The sequence below is a fragment of the Antechinus flavipes genome, chromosome 2 (genome assembly GCF_016432865.1).
Source record: "Antechinus flavipes isolate AdamAnt ecotype Samford, QLD, Australia chromosome 2, AdamAnt_v2, whole genome shotgun sequence".
NCBI lineage: Eukaryota > Metazoa > Chordata > Mammalia > Dasyuromorphia > Dasyuridae > Antechinus > Antechinus flavipes.
In genome coordinates, this window is record NC_067399.1 from 472,112,791 (window position 1) to 472,122,061 (window position 9,271).

Sequence of the window (9,271 nt, forward strand, 5' to 3'; positions counted from 1 at the left end):
TTTCCAGAAGACTTCTAGTTTTCTTAGATCTTAACCTAAGTGATCTGGTAGTCTGGGAGTGCAAGTTTGAGAATGAGAACAAATGACCCAAGGGACACTTCAGCCATGGACTTTCCCAGCCTACGAATAGTCACTTCTGATAGAACGTCTCTTTTTGTAACTCAGACTTCCCTCAGTCCATTGGCTGCTCCTTGGCATAGACAAATACCTGCACACTGACCAATAAAAATGATGAGGTATGGATCATGGCAGGAAAATGGGTTGGTCTCCTAGTTCTCCAGAACACCAAGTTAGGGCGGGTTCGCAGCGAGAAACGCTACACAAAAGGCTATCATAAGAAAAGGCACTTTATTAAAGAGAGAGATACGAGATGTTCTCTTGGTGGGCAAAGTCAAAGAATTGCCAAAAGACATTTTCTCAGCACTTACTCTTATACAGAAACAAAACAATTTGGGTTTTGCATCCGAAAGGAACATACTCGAGATAGGGTGTGGGAACAGTCTTTCCCAGGGAATGCAGATACTCTACTGGGGGAGGCTACATTGTCCTCATCAAAAGTACCACATTAGGCATTACTTGGCTATGTAATATCACTATCCTATATGAGCCTTCTGGAGTTTTACCTCCCCATTTCCAATCTCTTTTAATACCCCAGGTTAAGATTTTAGTAACTTGAAGGAATATTGCCAGTGAGACAATTAGGAGGTACAGTGGAGAGAGAACTCTCTCTGGAGTCAGAAGTAGCTAATATAAAATGTGACCTCAGACATTTATTAGCTATGTGACCCAGGGAAGGTTACTTAACCTTATTTGCCTCAGTTTCCTTGCCTGTACAATGGATTATAGGAAAAAAATGTCAAAATAGTCTTGTATTTTTGTCAAAAAAGAACCCCACATAGAATCAGAAAGAGCAGCAAACTGAACAAAAACAAAAATGTCAGTGCTTCTTTATCTTTTGTCTCCCCTCTCCCCACTTCATTGATTTTTCAGTGTTATTCTTCCCACGAAATTGATCATTTGTAGGGAAATGTGGAATTCAATCAGTGGAATGTTAGTTCTTTCTTTCTTTCTCTTGACTGTTTAATATTTCCTTAAATTTTTCTCTTATCTGTTTTTGATTATCTTCAGTGGTCTAACAATTACTTTGGACAAGCAATTATTTAATTTATTTAGATAGATTAATCTGAGGGTTCATTGATTAGGTACTGATGTCAATCATTGGCACAATACAGAAACAATTATCTGCAGATTTTTTATAATGCTTAGAGCATTAGACTCATCTGTATATTTAAAAAAGAGAGAGCCCAGGGTATTACCTTCAATAACGTTATACAGACTACAAATATATAGGTAGTATATGATATGGGAAAGATTTTTTTCTTTGTGATTCCCAAACCCCCCTAGTTAATGTATACAAGGATCTTCTATTGGAATACAAAGGGACCAGGATTTGTGAGTTAAAGGGTAATTACATTAATTAGGGGAGGTTGGGAGTCACAAAGAAAGGAATCTCCCACATCAGTATAGAAAAATGGAATTTTACAGGAATCGAGGGGGAAGCTAAAGGTAAATGTTTCAGAAGGGAAGAGGACCTTTAACAGCTGATCAGAACAAGAGCTATCATTTGTTTCCCAACCTTACTAAGCAATTGGGTGATTGAGTCAGTGTCTTTTTGACAGGAGTGAAACTATGTCCCCTTTAATCTGTAAAATAATCACTCTGAAATTGTGTCCCCTTTGATTCCTGGCCTCCCAGACTCCAGAGAGTTTAGAAGAAGGCATATTTTTCAGGCTGGGCTTTTCTAAAGCAAATCATCCCCCAACCCCAAAGGTAGCCTGATCCCCATTCAGGAAGCCTTTAGAGTGATTTTCATTCAATTGGAGATCTGGTTCTGATATTAATAAATATCTAGGCCTGGGGGCATTGTCTTTCTTTTCAACAGAAAGTTTAAGCTTCAGACTTCTAAAAAGGACAATTCTAAACTCCAGATCCTTGCAGAAGTCCAGAGTAGGAGGTAGGAATTTGCCAAAGGACCTCTCTCTTTTGGCACCGTTGCCTACCAGGACTCCTGCCCTCTGTGTAGAGACATTCTCTTCTCAGTGCTAACTTCTATTCCCTACCAGGATTTTGCCACTGAGGCACTGTAAAACTTCCTTTTTTGCCACTAATGTTTCGGGTTCATTAATTCTTTTATGTTGGACCTGTACTTCTGATCAAAAGGGAGATTCCCACAACTCTCTGCATTGCCACTAACCATGCATCATTCTGATTACACATGGCAGTGAGAAGTCTGAGCCAGGGTTTCTCTTCCATCACAGTTTTTCTACAGGAGCAGCAAAATGTGAGCCAGAAATTCTTCTGCCACTGTATGTGTTAGAACCATAACCCAATCCCCCAGGAAAACTGGATTTGAGAATTTAAATTCACCCAATAATCCCAAACCCTTTTTGCATATCTAAAAGAGCCTTGTCTCTTTTCTTATATAACATCAGCAGAAGAAATCTCATGCAAGACTTCTGTCTCTTTGCCAGGTCTTTGATGTATTCCCTTAACAAACAGTTGCAAATATGTCAGATAAGGAAGCAAGCTAATCTATTTGCTGGTTTCTGTCAAATCCTATAAAAAGCCCTGTATCCTTTTGTTTCAGGCCAGGTGATTTGGATACTGATCCTGTGTAGCCAAAGTTGACTTTAATAAATTCTCCAATTAAAAATTAATATTTCTCAATTCATCTCTATATCTTGGCACATCATGTGGTCTCACTTGTGATAGGAATATTATGTGTTTCTATTGATATTGAATCAGAAGGAAAATGATATTGAGTTGGTATCCCTCTATTTAATTTTCTAACATGAATATTGGATTTCCTGCCATGAAAAAATTTTTCATTGTACTTCTATTGTTTTTAAGTTTGTGGCTTTTACAGAATGATTATCATTCTAAGGAAATATACAAAAGTATCTCTCAAAGAGTGAACTTCAGTGAATGTTGCATCAGCTATTAGCCTGAAGAAGTCAAATATTTCAAAAAATCATCCAAACACACAAGATAGGATTAGTTGCATCAAAATACAAAAGAAGGTATGGTTAAAAACAAATAAGCACTAGGAACTAATAAACTAGTACTGTGAGAGAGCATAATTAATTCTTGTATAATGGAATATATAGTGTCACCACACATAATTTAAAACCTGACACCTCATACCTCAGACATCTAGACAATCACTATTTGGGCTTGCACATTCACTCCAACCTCTTTTTACACTGGCAGATCTATATTCCCAGAGAAAGATTACTACTATGTGGACTTAGGGTCTTAGAGATAGCCCTATGGAAAAAGTTGATTCACCAGGAGATCATTATATACCTCAACAATGATACTGTTTGAGGATGTATTCTGATGGAAGTGGATCTCTTCGATAAAGAGAGCCTTAATTGATCAAAGATGGACAGAAGCAGCTACACCCAGAGAAAGAACACTGGGAGATGAATATAAACTGCTTGCATTTTTGTTTTTCTTCCCGGGTTATTTATACCTTCTGAATCCAATTCTCCCTGTGCAACAAGAGAACTGTTCGGTTCTGCACACATATATTGTATCTAGGATATACTGCAACCCATTCAACATGTAAAGGACTGCTTGCCATCTGGGGGAAGGGGTGGAGGGAAGGAGGGGAAAAATCGGAACAGAAGTGAATGCAAGGGATAATGCTGTAAAAAATTACCCTGGCATGCGTTCTATCAATAAAAAGTTATTAAAAAAAATAAAATTAATTAATTAATTAAAAAAAAAAAAGAAAAAGAAAAAGTTGATTCACTTCCCTCATTAACCACCATAGTTCTCATGCCTTTATAGATGTTTCCACTTACACAAAACTAGCCACTCACTATAATGATACTTCTCTTATGGAAATTTTATTTATTTTTAAAATAACGTTTTAAAAATTGAGTTCTTACTTCTCTTCCTACTACCTCTTCCCACCTATCAAGAAGGCAAAGGCAAGAAATGTGGTATCAATTACATATGTGAAATCATGCAAAACATTTCCATACTAACAATTACGCCAAAAAAACGAGAAAAATGAAGGTTTTTTTAAAATTAAAAATATGCTTCAATCTACATTCAGACTACATTTGTTCATTCTCTAGAATTAGGTAGCATTAAATAGCATTTTTCATTATAAGGTCTTTGGAATTTTCTCAGATCATTGTATTGCTCAGAATAGCCAAGTCATTCATAGTTGTTAATGTGTATAGTAGTCTCTTGGTTCTGCTCCCTTCAGTTTGTATCAATTCATATGTCTTTCCATATTTTTCTGGGAAACCATCTTCCTTGTTTTTTTCTTATAGAAAAATAATATTCCATTCCAAGAATCAGGTGTTTAAGGAGGACTAGCACCTCTGACACGAAGGCTTGCCAAGCCCTTTTCAGGCTGCTCATCTACCTTTAATATCCACCTGGCACTCAACCCTCACCTATACTTCAAGAAACTGTAACATGTCCATCATCCACATCGTGGTAAACTGTCTCAGTAGATGGGCTAAACCAGGGTGAGGGTAACAGATGAGCTATAAAGTTATCTGTGAATTAATGGATTATCTACCCCAAATATGTGAAGACTTTCCCTGATGGAATGGGCAGATAAGACCAGTTTTTTTCTAATGGCCATGAAAGTAGCTGAAGTAGGCACAATGGGAGCTTGGGCAGACATTGAAGAAGCCAAAGTAATCTACTTAATTCTGGACCACTCCCAGCCACTGTGACTTTTGTCTTTCCATTACACTTCAATAATTCTGGAAAAGAGAGTGAGGCTGATGATTTTGTGCAACTCTGCCTCTCTTAAATCCAATTCATGCTCTGTCAAAATAACATCCTGTGATATCATTGATCTTCTTTTATAATAAAGGATAACAATTCTATCACAATCATAGACACCTTGTTCAGCTATTCCCCAATTGATAAACATCCCTTCAGTCTCCCGTTCTTTGCCAAAACAAAAAGTTGCTATAAATGTGAGAAATAATTCACTTGGATTCTATTCTAATCAATGTTAATCAATTTAATATATTATATAAATCATATGAAATTACATAAGAATAATTAGATGAGATAAGTTCTTATACCTTTAATGTAAAGGTTCTCAACCTTTAATGTAATGTTCACTACTTGTTTGCCAGTTACGAAGCTCAGTTGCACTAGCACAAGAATGCTGACAAAGTTATCTCCATTGTTTTGTTCAATTCCATGTCCAAATCTAGCATGTAGGATGCCTTGATTCTTTGGAAAGTCGCCCAATTATTTTTTAACTTCTGGACCACTCTCTCTTGTCCAATGTGAGCAGGCGACCATCTTATGATCATCTAGTGACCACTTAGTCACTGGAAATGCCCTGTGCTTTGCCCAACCTATGACTCTCCTACTGGTATGTCATTTGGTCCTCTAAAGCAAGGTTTATCAACTAACGAGATTCTATATCTTTACTGTGTTTCTTTAGCATTTGGAAGTATCAAACCCTATTAAAAACAAGGTCCAAGGCACCAGAGATAACTCAGATTGTGAAGATCTGAGGTCCACTTAATTAGAGGGGACCATGGATCCTTTAAAAAAGTGCCATTGGCTCAGAACTCTGCCTCAGTAGTTTTTCTTATAAATTGGGCAATTATAATCCCTACAAATATTTTTGTTTATATGGTTTCTCTTCCTTTTTTTTTTTTTTTTTTTGAACTTTTTGGGATATAGACCAGTGATATTGCTGGGTCAAAAAGTATGAACAGCTTTTTAGCCCTTTGGTGTTGGTTCCAAATTATTCACCAGAATGATTAGATCAGTTCACAACTCTACCAGGTTTATTAGTGTTCCAATTTTTCCATATTCTCTCTAATATTTGTTGTTTTCATTTTCTGTCATATTAGTGAATTTGATAGGTGTGGAGTAGTACTTCAGAATTGTTTTAATTTGAATTTCTATCAATAGCCCTTTATTTATAAGAGTACAGATAGTTTGGTTTTATCTGAAAAGGGCCTCTTAATATTCTTTGACCAGTTATCAATTGGGGAATGACTCATATTCATATAAATTTGCTTCAGTTCCCTATATATTTAAGGACTGAAACCTTTATACCTTTATCAGAGAAAATTGTAATTTCTTTTTCAATTTTCTGTTTTCCTTCTGAGCTTTGTTGCATTGGTTTTGTTTTTGCAAAAACTTTTGAAATTTAATGAAATCAAAATTATTCATTTTACTTCCTGGGAAGTTCTATCTTTAGTCTAGTCATAAATTTTTCCCTTACATGATTGGTAAAATTTTTCATTCTTCCCTAATTTGCTTATAATATCACCCTTTATGTCTACATTATGTACCAATTTAGAGTGTGAGATGTTGGTCTATACTTAGTTTCTGACAATTAATAGTTTCTGGCAATTAAATATGGTCAGTAATCTCAACTTCAACCTTGTCCACATTCTTAATTCATTTCACTCTTCATCATTCCTTCCTTTATAAATTCATGTGATATATTCATCAACTGCATTAATGGTCTTTAATATTTGGTAGCATTTGGTATTTAAGTAGATCATTATTCATAAATGTGATGTATAACATACCTTCATTTAGAAGTTAATCATTGGTAATTTAGATCTCACTATGCAATATACATAATATTATACTTGGCATTTAGTAATATTATTAGTAATATTTATAATATAATTGTGTTATAATTTTATAAAATATAATGCTGTTATAATGCAAAATTATAACTGTTATATTAAATTATTATACTTAGTACCAAATACAATATAAAAATATTATGTTTTGGTACTTTGAAAAGTCTATTCAAATATAAGACACATAAAATGAGATATTATAGAAACCTCTATTATTAATTATAAATATTTTTTATTATAGCTTTTTATTTACAAGATATATGCATGGGAACTTTTTCAGCATTGACAATTGCAAAACCTTTTGTTCCAACTTTTCCCCTCCTTCCCCCAGATGGCAGGATAACCAATACATGTTAAATATATTAAAGTATAAGTTAAATACAATATATGTATACATGTCCATACTGTTATTTTGCTATATAAAAAGAATTGGACTTTGAAATAGTGCACAATTAACCTGTGAAGGAAATCAGAAATGCAGGCAGACAAAAATATAGGCATTGGGAATTCTATGTAGTAGTTCATAGTCATCTCCCAGAGTTCTTTCACTGGGTGTAGCTGGTTCAATTCATTACTGCTCTATTGGAACTGATTTGGTTCATCTCATTGTTGAAGAGGGCCACGTCCATCAGAATTGATCATCATATAGTATTGTTGGTGAAGTATATAATGATCTCCTGGTCCTGCATCAGTTCATGTAAGTCTCTCCAGGCCTCTCTGAAATCATCCTGCTAGTCATTTCTTACAGAACAATAATATTACATATTATTCATATACCACAATTTATTCAGCTATTCTCGAATTGATGGACAGCCAGCCACTCAGTTTCCAGTTTTTGGCCACTACAAAAAGGGCTGCCACAAACATTCTTGCACATGCAGGTCCCTTTCCCTTCTTTAAGATCTCTTTGTGATATAAGCCCAGTAGTAACACTGCTGGATCAAAGGGTATGCACATTTTGATAACTTTTTGAGTGTAGTTCTAAATCATTTTCCAGAATGGCTGGATGTAGTCACAATTCCACCAACAATGTATCAGTGTCCCAGTTTTTCCACATCCCCTCCAACATTCCGCATTATCTTTCCCTGTCATTCTAGCCAATCTGACAGGTGTATAGTGGTATCTCAGAATTGTCTTAATTTGCATTTCTCTGATTAATAATGACTTGGAGAATCTTTTCATATGGCTAGAAATAGTTTCAACTTCTTCATCTGACAATGACTTTACCTTTTCCAATTCACAAATTCTGTTTCCCTGCACTTCTTGGGAGTTCTTTACCTTTTTCAATTCACATCTCAGGAAGTTGTTACTCTTGCATAGCTTCTCTTTCCTTTTCCCATTTTTCTTCTAGCTCTCTTAAAAGAGAGATTTTTGATAGTCTCTTCTAGGAGAGATTTGTGTGATGGGAGCCAGGTTACATCCCCCAAAGGGGGATACCCCCAAAGGTATTGTCTGGAGACTGTCTGACATTAGTCTCCTCGGAGTTGAAAACCTGTTCTCTTTCTGTATAGAAGCTATCGACTGTCCTTTTGGTTTTTTTACTCATTTTTTTTTAAAAGCCTGTAGGGTCTGTCTTCAGAGCAAGGAGGTTGCCAGCTTCCTCTGCAGAGCAGGGGTAAATAGATGGACAATAGCTGTCCTGCCAATGGGCTGCAAAGAGCTGTGAGGTGCGGGAGTGCTCTGGGAAAAAATTCCCCACCAGAAGTGATTCAGGCCTGAGTAACATGGGCAAGCTGTGGAAATGCCTAAGGAAGAACCCCACTGTGCAGATTAGTGACTGCCCTGGGGCTAGAGGTTGAGCAGTGAAAGTGTCACTATCCCACGTCAAAGCCAACTGTGGAGCTGTGAGTATTAGCAGCTGACCAGCAAATAGCCCCACTCAGACCAGAAGTGTCTCTGCCCACGGAAGCAAAGTCTCACTGCAGAATTCTATTGCCCCAGGCTGAGCCCCACTGTACAGATTAGAGGCTACCCCTGCTGCACCCCCCTGCCATGCAGATTTGTGACTGCCCCAGCCCGTACTGTGGAATGGGGCTGCACAGTTGTGTTGTGGTCTGTGATGAGTAACTTCAGGTTTTGGGTGGGTATAGCCAGATCTTGTTAGATTATGGCGTTTTTTAGAGTATCGTCTACCTTTGGCTTTAATTTCTCTGCTGGTCTACTGCTTTGCAAGCAGAGCAGAGCAGAGCAGTCAGCCTATGCCAGAGTTGTCTCTGTAAATTTTCTAACCACAGAGGCCACCCCAACTCGTCTGCTCAATATGCTAGCCTCTAATTCTCTATCCCTGTTTGCGCTGGTCTGTTCCCACCCCTCAGAATAAACATTTTCTGGCAATCTTCCATATTATATTCGGCTAGTAAGTTGTACTTCTAATTTTTGTGAATTTTACCAGTCAAGCGCTATTTTTGAGGCTGAATTTAATAATTGGTGGTGAGGGTATGAGAGGAGCTTAGAAAGCCGTGTATGCCTTCTCTGCCGTCTTGGGTCCTCCTGCCTTAATCATAAATCTTTATAACATAACATTGAGACAACAAATTATTCTTTCCCATGAATGTTAGTGCTAAGGAAAATGGAGATTGAATTAGAAGAGAATGAGGAAATACATAAAA